Raw genomic sequence first — 13,583 nt, forward strand, 5'->3', positions numbered from 1 at the left:
TCATTTGACATAAAAACAATAATACTTCAAGCCTACTAATAAAGCAATCATGTCTTTTCAAAATAACATGGCCAAAGAAAGCTATCCCTACAAAATCATATAGTCTGGCTATGCTCCATCTTCACCACACAAAATATTCACATCATGCACAACCCCAATGACAAGCCAAGCAATTGTTTCATACTTTTGACGTTCTCAAACCTTTTCAACTTTCACGCAATACATGAGCGTGAGCCATGGACATAGCACTATAGGTGGAATAGAATATGATGGTGGAGGAGACAAAAATAAGAAGATAGTCTCACTTCAACTAGGCGTATCAACGGGCTATGGAGATGCCCATCAATAGATATCAATGTGAGTGAGTAGGGATTGCCATGCAACGGATGCACTAGAGCTATAAATGTATGAAAGCTCAACAAAAGAAACTAAGTGGGTGTGCATCCAACTTGCTTGCTCACGAAGACCTAGGGCACTTGAGGAGGCTCATTGTTGGAATATACAAGCCAAGTTCTATAATGAAAATTCCCACTAGTATATGAAAGTGATAACTCAAGAGACTCTCTATATGTAGAACATGGTGCTATTTTGAAGCACAAGTGTGGAAAAAGGAATGTAGCATTGCCCCTTTATTTTCTTTTTTTATTTGTCCTTTCTCTCTCTTTTTTTTCTTTTTTGCCTTTTTTTATTTGGCCTTTTTTTGGGACAATGCTCTATTAATGATGATCATCACACTTCTATTTATTTACAACTCAATGATTACAACTCGATATCTAAAACAAAGATATGACTCTATATGAATGCCTCCGGCGGTGTACCGGGATGTCCAATGATCTAGCGTAGCAATGACATCAAAAAACGGACAAGCCATGAAAACATCATGCTAGCTATCTTACGATCATGCAAAGCAATATGACAATGAATGCTCAAGTCCTATATACGATGATGATGAAAGTTGCATGGCAGTATATCTCGGAATGGCTATGGAAATGCCATGATAGGTAGGTATGGTGGCTGTTTTGAGGAAGGTATATGGTGGGTTTATGGTACCAGCGAAAGTTGCGCGGTACTAGAGAGCCTAGCAATGATGGAAGGGTGAGAGTGCGTATAATCCATGGACTCAACATTAGTCATAAAGAACTCACATACTTATTGCAAAAATCTATTAGTCATCGAAACAAAGTACTACGCGCATGCTCCTAGGGGGATAGATTGGTAGGAAAAGACCATCGCTCGTCCCCGACCGCCACTCATAAGGAAGACAATCAATAAATAAATCATGCTCCGACTTCGTTACATAACGGTTCACCATACGTGCATGCTACGGGAATCACAAACCTCAACACAAGTATTTCTACAATCCACAATTACCCACTAGCATGACTCTAATATTACCATCTCTATATCGCAAAACCATTGCAAGGAATCAAACATATCATATTCAGTGATCTACAAGTTTTATGTAGGATTTTATGACTAACCATGTGAATGACCAGTTCCTGTCATCTCTCTAAATAGATATAAGTGAAGCAAGAGAGTTTAATTCTTTCTACAAAATATATGCCCACGCTCTAACAAATATAAGTGAAGCAAAAGAGCATTCTACAAATGGCGGTTTTCTAAGTGAAGAGAAACAGGCAATCCAAACTTCAAATGATATAAGTGAAGCACATGAAGCATTCTATAAAGCTATACTCAAAAGATATAAGTGAAGTGTAAAGAGCATTCTATAAATCAACCAAGGACCATCTCATACCAGCATGGTGCATAAAAAAATAAAAACCTAAATGCAAAACACGCTCCAAGACTTGCACATATCGCATGAACGAAACGAATCCGAAAACATACCGATATTTGTTGAAGAAAGAGGGGATGCCTTCCCAGCATTCCCAAGCTTAGAAGCTTGCGTCTCCTTGAATATTTACTTGGGGTGCCTCGGGCATCCCCAAGCTTGAGCTCTTGCCTCTCTTCCTTCTTCTCACATCGAAACCTTCTCAATCATCGAACACTTCATCCACACAAAACTTCAACAGAAAACTCGGTAAGATCCGTTAGTATAATAACGCAAATCACCACTATAAGTACTGTTGCAAACCAATTCATATTTTGTTTTTTCATTGTGTCTACTGTAATATAACTTTTTCATGGATTAATCCACTAATATAAATTGGTAGGTTCATCAAAACAAGCAAACTATGCATCAAAAACAGAATCTGTCTAAAACAGAACAGTCTGTAGCAATCTGAACATTCACCATACTTCTGGTACTTGAAAAATTCTACCAAAATTAGGAAAAATAAAAAATTTGTATAGGAAGACAGTGCAAAAAGAATCATAACCATTTGACATTCCAGCTAAAAATGTAAAATCGCGCACTACAGCTAAAGTTTCTGTCCTGCACCGTACAAACCATCAAGCAAATGTAAACATCCTAAAGGCAAACCTTGACACATTATTTTTATAATACAATGGATTTTTACAAGGGGATAATTATTTTTGTTGAAAGGTTTCTGTAATTAAGATTCGCAAAGTTCCCATGGGCATGAACAAAGTTCAAGGACGTCCCCCACTTTCACAATGCTCGTCTCTCTCACTTTGACTTTTCTTTTAGAAAAAAGTTTTGGGTTACCCTCTTTATTTTTGTTGTTTTTAAACTATATGAAAGCACTCAACAGAAATAAATGACTCTCTAAAACTTCCAGGTTGTCTCCCTGGCAGCGCTTTCTTTAAAGCCATTAAGCTAGGCATATAGTGCTCAAGTAGTGAATCCACCCGGATCCCAAGGTATATCAAAGCCAATTTTAATTAACAATGATTTGTAATTTAGTGGTGAGCACAAGGTAACATATATCATGTAATGACGAAGTCTAACTCTCTTCCTATGCATCGGCATGTCATAAAAGAACAATTCATGCACACATAGTAAAGGCCAATGCATAGTATAAATAGTTTCTTGCAATTCTATCGTATTGGAAAAATAGAGAGGTGGAGATATAGTTCCTCTCTCATAATAATTTCAAGTAGGAGCAGCAAGCACATGCATATTATATCTATCAAAATCATCATGTGCAACGGTAGAAGGCAACCCATCAATATATTCCTTAATAAGAGCAAACTTCTCCGATATAGTGTAGTTTGGAGAATTCAAAAAGATAATAGGACTATCATGCGTGGGTGCAATAGCAACAATTTCATGTTTAACATAATGAACTATAGCAAGTTCATCCCCATAAGCATAATTCATATTGGCATCTTGGCCACAAGCATAGCAAGCATCATCAAAAAGGGATATTTCAAAAAAATCATAGGGATCATAACAGTCATCATAGCAATCATCCTTCGGTAGCATGAAGGGGAATTAAACAATGTATGAGTTGGAGAGTTACTCTCATTAGAAGGTGGGGACGGGTGATCAATCCGCTCTTCCTCCTTTTGTTCTTCGCTCTCCTCCTCATCTTTTTCATCCAATGAGCTCACAGTGTCATCAACTTCTTCTTCCATAGATTCCTGCAAAATATTAGTCTATTCTTGGACAGCGGAGACTTTCTTAATAAGTGCATTAATTTCATAATTGTATTCATAGTTCTCATAGCAATATTTGAGGATAGCTAAATTTTCAGATCTATAACAAGCATCATCAATATCATCAAACTCTTTAAACATAGATTCAATTTCATAAGCACCCATAAAAGCAACAAATTCTTCTATTTGTTCCACATCATAGTAATCATATATACCTCTAGCATAAGAAGCCAAGGTTTCATTATCATTAAATCTGCATGAAAAGGGGAGGTGTGGAGAATTCATCCTAGAGCAACAAGTATAATCATATTCCGAGCATAGTTGTCTAGCATACCACTTCAATATATAAATTTGATCCCATAATAGTTTCCCTTTTTGTGTCAAGCGATAATCCCTAAAGTATTCACGTTGATCCAACGTTACTCCCATTACATAATTGAATGGGGTTTTCTCAGGATTATTAAAGTAGTACAAAATATCTTTCACATAACCAGCATCGAGGGTTTTAGGAGGTTCCCCATCTCCATGAGCAGAAAGTACACCTAATTTTTTTTGGTATTTCATGTTCCATATCCATAACTAAAGATAAAGCACAACTAAGAACAGCAAATAAAAATTACTTAGTGATAAAGCAAATAAGCACACACGAGAATATTCACCCCTCGCTATTGCTCCCCGGCAACGGCGCCAGAAAAAGGTCTTGATAACCCACAAGTATAGGGGATAAATTGTAGCCTCTTTCGATAAGTAAGAGTGTCGAACCCAACGAGGAGCTAAAGGTAGAACAAATATTCCCTCAAGTTCTATTGACCACCGATACAACTCTACGCACACTTGACGTTCGCTTTACGGGAAACAAGTACGAAACTAGAAGTACTTTGTAGGTGTTGTTGGATAGGTATGCAAGATAATAAAGAGCAAGTAAATATAAAGTAGGGGCTGTTTAGATGAAGACACAACTAAATTAGTTTTAGTAAAGAGCTTTTGTCAACAAGAAGGCTATTTGTCCCTAGGCAATCGATAACTAGACCGGTAATCATTATTGCAATTTTATTTGAGGGAGAGGCATAAGCTAACATACTTTCTCTACTTGGATCATATGCACTTATGATTGGAACTCTAGAAAGCATTCGCAACTACTAAAGATTCATTAAGGTAAAACCCAACCATAACATTAAAGCATCAAGTCCCCTTTATCCCATACGCAAACAACCTACTTACTCGGGTCTGTGCTTCTGTCACTCACGCCACCTACCATAAGCAAATCATAAACATATTGCAAACCCTACAGCGGGAATCCCTCACGCTTGCGCAATACGGAGAGCACCATAGGACAACACCAATAATAAAACATACAACTCAAACCAATCACGATCATTAAATAGCCATTAGGACAAAACAGATCTACTCAAACATCATAGGATAGCCATACATCATTGGGAAATAATATATAGCGTTGAGCACCATGTTTAAGTAGAGATTACAGAGGGTAAGAGAGAGGTTACACCACTGCATAGTGGGGGGAACAGTTGGTGATGATGGTGGTGAAGTTGTTGGTGAAGATGGCGGTGATGATGATGGCCCCCGGTGGCACTCCGGTGCCACCGGAAGCGAGGGGGAGAGAGCCCCCCTCCTTCTTCTTCTTCCTTGACCTCCTCCTTAGATGGGAGAAGGGTTTCCCCTCTGGTCCTTGGCTCCCATGGCGTGGGAGGGGCGAGAGCCCCTCCGAAATTGGATCTGTCTCTCTCTGTTTCTGCGTTCTCTCCTGGCCCTGTTTCACCGTTTCGTATATATATATATATATATATGGAGATCCTTCACTATATACAACTCCGATTGGCCTGAAACCTTCGCCGTGATTTTTTTTCCGAATATTAGCTTTCTTGCGGCAAAAGAAGAGCGTCAACTGCCTTACGGTGGGCTCATGAGGGTAGTGGGCGCGCCCAAGGGGGCAGGCGCGCCCCCCTGCCTCGTGACCACCTCGGGCACTGGATCGCGTTGATTTTCCTTCCAAATTTTCCATATTTTCGAAAAATAAGCTCCGTCCGTTTTTATCCCGTTTGGACTCCGTTTGATATGGATATTCTGCGAAACTAAAAACATGCAATAGACAGGAACTGACACTGGGCACTGGATCAATATGTTAGTCCCAAAAATAATATAAAAAGTTGCCAAAAAGTATATGAAAGTTGAATATTATTGGCATGGAACAATCAAAAATTATAGATACGACGGAGACGTATCACGGATCCGTGGGCCTTCTATGGGCTATCGGATCCATGTGCCTTCTATGGGCCATCGGATCAATGGGCCTTATATGGGCCGTCGAATAAATGGGCCTTGTACGGGCCGTCTCATCTATGGGCCTTGTACGGGCCGTATAAGGGGTCGTAAACGAGCTAGAGTGGAAATCGTATGTTTTATGGGCTGACCATAACGGGCCGTTAATAGGCCATATTTGATGATGCTATGAAAATGGCCCAACAGATTAACGGGCCACAAACGGGCCGACTGTATCCATGGGCTGAATTTGGCCCTGTTGGAAATATGCCCTAGAGGCAATAATAAAAGCATTATTATTATATTTCCTTGTTCATGATAATTGTCTTTATTCATGCTATAATTGTGTTATCCGGAAATCGTAATACATGTGTGAATAATAGACACCAACATGTCCCTAGTAAGCCTCTAGTTGACTAGCTCGTTGATCAACCGATAGTCATGGTTTCCTGACTATGGACATTGGATGTCATTGATAACGAGATCACATCATTAGGAGAATGATGTGATGGACAAGACCCAATCCTAAACATAGCATAAGATCGTATAGTTCGTTTGCTAGAGTTTTCCAATGTCAAGTATCTTTTCCTTAGACCATGAGATTGTGTAACTCCCGGATACCGTAGGAGTGCTTTGGGTGTGCCAAACGTCACAAAGTAACTGGGTGACTATAAAGGTATACTACGGGTATCACCGAAAGTGTCTGTTGGGTTGACATGGATCAAGACTGGGATTTGTCACTCCGTATGACGGAGAGGTATCACTGGGCCCACTCGGTAATGCATCATCATAATGAGCTCAAAGTGACCAAGTGTCTGGTCACGGGATCATGCATTACGGTACGAGTAAAGTGACTTGCCGGTAACAAGATTGAACAAGGTATAGGGATACCGACGATCGAATCTCGGGCAAGTAACGATCCGATTGACAAAGGGAATTGTATACGGGGTTGCTTGAATCCTCGACATCGTGGTTCATCCGATGAGATCATCGAGGAGTATGTGGGAGCCAACATGGGTATCCAGATCCCGCTGTTGGTTATTGACCGGAGAGCAATCTCGGTCATGTCTACATGTCTCCCGAACCCGTAGGGTCTACACACTTAAGGTTCGGTGAGGCTAGGGTTGTAGGGATATGTATATGCAGTAACCCGAATGTTGTTCGGAGTCCCGGATGAGATCCCGGACGTCACGAGGAGTTCCCAAATGGTCCGAAGGTAAATAATTATATATAGGAAGTACTATTTCGGGCACGGGACAAGTTTCGGGGTCACGGTATTGTACCGGGACCACCGGAAGGGTCCCGGGGGTCCACCAGGTGGGGCCACCTGTCCCGGGGGGCCACATGGGCTGTAGGGGGTGCGCCTTGGCCTACATGGGCCAAGGGCACCAGCCCCAAGAGGCCCATGCGCCTAGGGTTTCAAGGAGGGAAGAGTCCTAGGAGGGGAAGGCACCTCCTAGGTGCCTTGGGGAGGAGGGATTCCTCCCCCTTGGCCGCACCCCCCTAGGAGATTAGATCTCCTAGGGCCGGCGCCCCCCCTTGGCCCTCCTATATATAGTGGGGGAGATGGAGGACTTCTTACCCTTGCCTTTGGTGCCTCCCTCTCCCTCTCCAACACCTCCTCCTCCTCCATAGCGCTTGGCGAAGCCCTGCCGGAGTACTGCAGCTCCATCACCACCACGCCGTCGTGCTGCTGTTGGAGCCATCTTCCTCAACCTCTCCTTTCCCCTTGCTGGATCAAGAAGAAGGAGACGTTACGCTGACCGTACGTGTGTTGAACGCGGAGGTGCCGTCCGTTCGGTGCTAGGATCTCCGGTGATTTGGATCACGTCGAGTACGCCTTCCTCATCCCCGTTCTTTGAACGCTTCCGCGCGTGATCTACAAAGGTATGTAGATGCAATCCAATCACTCGTTGCTAGATGAACTCATAGATGGATCTTGGTGAAACCGCAGGAAAATTTTTGTTTTCTGCAACGTTCCCCAACAGTGGCATCATGAGCTAGGTCTATGCGTAGTTCTTCTTGCGCGAGTAGAACACAATTTGTTGTGGGCGTAGATGTTGTCAACTTTCTTGCCGCTACTAGTCTTATCTTGCTTCAACGGTATTGTGGGATGAAGCGGCCCGGACCAACCTTACACGTACGCTTACGTGAGACCGGTTCCACCGACTAACATGCACAAGTTGCATAAGGTGGCTGGCGGGTGTCTGTCTCTCCTACTTTAGTTGGAGCAGATTCGATGAAAAGGGTCCTTATGAAGGGTAAATAGAAGTTTACAAATCACGTTGTGGCTTTCACGTAGGTAAGAAAACGTTCTTGCTAGAACCCTACTTCAGCCATGTAAAACTTGCAACAACAATTAGAGGACGTCTAACTTGTTTTTGCAGCAAGTGCTTTGTGATATGATATGGCCAAAGTTTTGATGAATGATGAATGATCTATATGTGATGTATGAGATGTTCATGCTATTGTAATAGGAATCACGACTTGCATGTCGATGAGTGTGACAACCGGCAGGAGCCATAGGAGTTGTCTATATTTTTTGTATGACCTACGTGTCATTGAGAAACGCCATGTAAATTACTTTACTTTATTGCTAAACGCGTTAGCCATAGTAGTAGAAGTAATAGTTGGCGAGCAACTTCATGGAGACACAATGATGGAGATCATGGTGTCATGCCGGTGACAAGATGATCATGGAGCCCCAAGATGGAGATCAAAGGAGCTATGTGATATTGGCCATATCATGTCACTGTTATTATTTGATTGCATGTGATGTTTATCATGTTTTTCATCTTGTTTACTTAGAACGACGGTAGTAAATAAGATGATCCCTCATAATAATTTCAAGAAAGTGTTCCCCCTAACTGTGCACCGTTGCGACAGTTCGTTGTTTCGAAGCACCATGTGATGATCGGGTGTGATAGATTCTAACGTTCACATACAACGGGTGTAAGAAAGATTTACACACGCAATACACTTAGGTTGACTTGACGAGCCTAGCGTGTGTACAGACATGGCCTCGGAACACAGAAGACCGAAAGGTCGAGCATGAGTCGTATAGAAGATACGATCAACATGAAGATGTTCACCGACGTTGACTAGTCCGTCTCACGTGATGATCGGACACGGCCTAGTTAACTCGGATCATGTTATACTTAGATGACAGGAGGGATGTCTATCTAAGTGGGAGTTCATTGAATAATTTGATTAGATGAACTTAATTATCATGAACTTAGTCTAAAATCTTTACAATATGTCTTGTAGATCAAATGGCCAACGTAGTCCTCAACTTCAACGCGTTCCTAGAGAAAACCAAGCTGAAAGACGATGGCAGCAACTACACGGACTGGGTCCGGAACCTGAGGATCATCCTCATAGCTGCCAAGAAAGATTATGTCCTACAAGCACCGCTAGGTGATGCACCTGTTCTCCCTGCGGAACAAGATGTTATGAACGCTTGGAAGGAACGTACCGATGACTACTCCCTCGTTCAGTGCGGCATGCTTTACAGCTTAGAGCCGGGGCTCCAAAAGCGTTTTGAGAGACACGGAGCATATGAGATGTTCGAAGAGCTGAAAATGGTTTTCCAAGCTCATGCCCGGGTCGAGAGATATCAAGTCTCTGACAAGTTCTTCAGCTGTAAGATGGAGGAAAACAGTTCTGTCAGTGAGCACATACTCACTATATCTGGGTTACATAACCGCTTGACTCAGCTGGGAGTTAATCTCCCGGATGACGCGCTCATTGACAGAATCCTCCAGTTTCTTCCACGGAGCTACTATAGCTTTGTGATGAACTTCAATATGCAGGGGATGGAAAAGACCATTCCTGAAGTATTTGCAATGCTGAAATCAGCAGAGGTAGAAGTCAAAAAGGAGCATCAAGTGTTGATGGTGAATAAAACCACTAAGTTCAAGAAGGGCAAGGGTAAGAAAGCCTTCAAGAAGGACGGCAAGGGAGTTGCCGCGCCCGGCAAGCAAGCTGCCGGGAAGAAGCCAAAGAATGGACCCAAGCCCGAGACTGAGTGCTTTTATTGCAAGGAGAGTGGTCACTGGAAGCGGAACTGCCCCAAATACTTAGCGGACAAGAAGGCCGGCAAAACGAAAGGTATATGTGATAATTGATGTGTACCTTACCAGTACTTGTAGTAGCTCCTGGGTATTTGATACCGGCGCAGTTGCTCACATTTGTAACTCAAAGCAGGAGCTGCGGAATAAGCGGAGACTGGCGAAGGATGAGGTGACGATGCGCGTCGAGAATGGTTCGAAGGTCGATGTGATCGCAGTCGGCACGCTACCTCTTCATTTACCTACGGGATTAGTTTTAAACCTCAATAATTGTTATTTAGTGCCAAGTTTGAGCATGAACATTGTATCAGGATCTCGTTTAATTCGAGATGGCTACTCATTTAAATCCGAGAATAATGGTTGTTCTATTTATATGAGAGATATGTTTTATGGTCATGCTCCGATGGTGAATGGTTTATTCTTAATGAATCTCAAGCGTAATGCTACACATGTTCATAGTGTCAGTACCAAAAGATGTAAGATTGATAATGATAGTCCCACATACTTGTGGCACTGCCGCTTTGGTCACATAGGTGTCAAACGCATGAAGAAGCTCCATGCTGATGGACTTTTAGAGTCTCTTGATTACGAATCATTTGACACGTGCGAACCATGCCTCATGGGTAAAATGACCAAGACTCCATTTTCAGGAACAATGGAGCGAGCAACCAACTTATTGGAAATCATACATACTGATGTGTGCGGTCCAATGAGTGTTGAGGCTCGCGGTGGCTATCGTTATGTTCTCACCCTCACTGATAACTTGAGTAGATATGGGTATGTCTACTTAATGAAACACAAGTCTGAGACCTTTGAAAAGTTCAAGGAATTTCAGAGTGAGGTTGAGAATCAACGTGACAGGAAAATCAAGTTCCCGCGATCAGATCGTGGAGGAGAATACTTGAGTCATGAGTCTGGCACACACTTAAGAAAATGTGGAATAGTTTCACAGCTCACGCCGCCTGGAACACCTCAGCGTAATGGTGTGTCCGAACGTCTCTATTAGATATGGTGCGATCTATGATGTCTCTTGCCGATTTACCGCTATCCTTTTGGGGGTATGCTTTAGAGACTGCTGCATTCACTTTAAATAGGGCTCCATCGAAATCCGTTGAGACGACACCGTTTGAATTATGGTTTGGGAAGAAACCTAAGCTGTCATTTCTAAAGGTTTGGGGATGCGATGCTTATGTCAGGAAACTTCAACCTGAAAAGCTCGAACCCAAGTCGGAAAAATGCGTCTTCATAGGATACCCTAAAGAAATTACTGGGTATACCTTCTACCTCAGATCCGAAGGCAAGATCTTTGTTGCCAAGAATGGGTCCTTTCTAGAGAAAGAGTTTCTCTCGAAAGAAGTAAGTGGGAGGAAAGTAGAACTTGATGAAGTATTACCTCTTGAACCGGAAAAAGGCGCAACTCAAGAAAATGTTCCTGAGGTGCCTGCACCAACTAGAGAGGAAGTTAATGATGATGATCAAGATACTTTTGATCAAGCTCCTACTGAAATTCGAAGGTCCACAAGGACACGTTCCGCACCAGAGTGGTACGGCAACCCTGTCTTGGAAATCATGTTGTTAGACAACGGTGAACCTTCGAACTATGAAGAAGCGATGGCGGGCCCGGATTCCGACAAATGGCTGGAAGCCATGAAATCCGAGATAGGATCCATGTATGAAAACGAAGTATGGACTTTGACTGACTTGCCCATAGAGCGGTGAGCCATAGAGAATAAATGGATCTTTAAGAAGAAGACAGACGCGGATGGTAATGTGACCATCTATAAAGCTCGGCTTGTCGCTAAGGGTTATCGACAAGTTCAAGGGGTTGACTACGATGAGACTTTCTCACCGGTAGCGAAGCTAAAGTCCGTCCGAATCATGTTAGCAATTGCCGCATTCTATGATTATGAAATATGGCAAATGGACGTCAAAACGGCATTCCTTAATGGTTTCCTTAAGGAAGAATTGTATATGATGCAGCCGGAAGGTTTTGTCGATCCTAAGAATGCTGACAAGGTGTGCAAGCTCCAACGCTCGATTTATGGGCTGGTGCAAGCATCTCGGAGTTGGAACATTCGCTTTGATGAGATGATCAAAGCGTTTGGGTTTACACAGACTTATGGAGAAGCCTGTGTTTACAAGAAAGTGAGTGGGAGCTCTGTAGCATTTCTCATATTATATGTAGATGACATACTCTTGATGGGAAATGATATAGAACTCTTGGACAGCATAAAGGCCTACTTGAATAAGAGTTTTTCAATGAAGGACCTTGGAGAAGCTGCTTATATATTAGGCATCAAGATCTAAAGAGATAGATCAAGACGCCTCTTAGGTCTTTCACAAAGCACATACCTTGATAAGATATTGAAGAAGTTCAATATGAATCAGTCTAAGAAGGGGTTCTTGCCTGTATTACAAGGTGTGAAATTGAGCTCAGCTCAATGTCCGACCACGGCAGAAGATATAGAAGAGATGAGTGTCATCCCCTATGCCTCGGCCATAGGGTCTATTATGTATGCCATGCTGTGTACCAGACCAGATGTAAACCTTGCCGTAAGTTTGGTAGGAAGGTACCAAAGTAATCCCGGCAAGGAACACTGGACATCGGTCAAGAATATCCGGAGGTAAAGAATTATATATAGGAAGTACTATTTCGGGCATCGGGACAAGTTTCGGGGTCACCGGTATTGTACCGGGACCACCGGAAGGGTCCCGGGGGTCCACCGGGTGGGGCCACCTGTCCCGGGGGGCCACATGGGCTGTAGGGGGTGCGCCTTGGCCTACATGGGCCAAGGGCACCAGCCCCAAGAGGCCCATGCGCCTAGGGTTTCAAGGAGGGAAGAGTCCTAGGAGGGGAAGGCACCTCCTAGGTGCCTTGGGGAGGAGGGATTCCTCCCCCTTGGCCGCACCCCCCTAGGAGATTAGATATCCTAGGGCCGGCGCCCCCCCTTGGCCCTCCTATATATAGTGGGGGAGATGGAGGACTTCTTACCCTTGCCTTTGGTGCCTCCCTCTCCCTCTCCAACACCTCCTCCTCCTCCATAGCGCTTGGCGAAGCCCTGCCGGAGTACTGCAGCTCCATCACCACCACGCCGTCGTGCTGCTGTTGGAGCCATCTTCCTCAACCTCTCCTTTCCCCTTGCTGGATCAAGAAGAAGGAGACGTTACGCTGACCGTACGTGTGTTGAACGCGGAGGTGCCGTCCGTTCGGTGCTAGGATCTCCGGTGATTTGGATCACGTCGAGTATGCCTTCCTCATCCCCATTCTTTGAACGCTTCCACGCGTGATCTACAAAGGTATGTAGATGCAATACAATCACTCGTTGCAACTCATAGATGGATCTTGGTGAAACCGTAGGAAAAATTTTGTTTTCTGCAACGTTCCCCAACAGGCCCACAAGCAGAAAAGGCAACTAACGGGCCGTAAGTAACCGAATGCTGGAAATGAGCCCAAGAATAAATGGGCCCTGAGAAGGCCAAAAGGTAACACGGGCTGGAAACGACCCAATGGAATAATGGGCCGCTAATGGGTATAAAGCAATACACTGTTCATTACGGGCCGGTTTCACCACGGCCGTTAATGGGCCAAGAGTTACAAAGGGACTCATATGGGCCGAAATACGTCATCGGCCATACATGGGCCGGAAGTTACAACGGGATAGAATCATATTGGATGGCCCAGATGACGCTACTGGGCCTAATTCCAGTAGG

The sequence above is a fragment of the Triticum urartu genome, chromosome 7A (assembly GCF_056163025.1).
Source record: "Triticum urartu cultivar PI428250 chromosome 7A, HENAU_Tu73, whole genome shotgun sequence".
Lineage (NCBI taxonomy): Eukaryota > Viridiplantae > Streptophyta > Magnoliopsida > Poales > Poaceae > Triticum > Triticum urartu.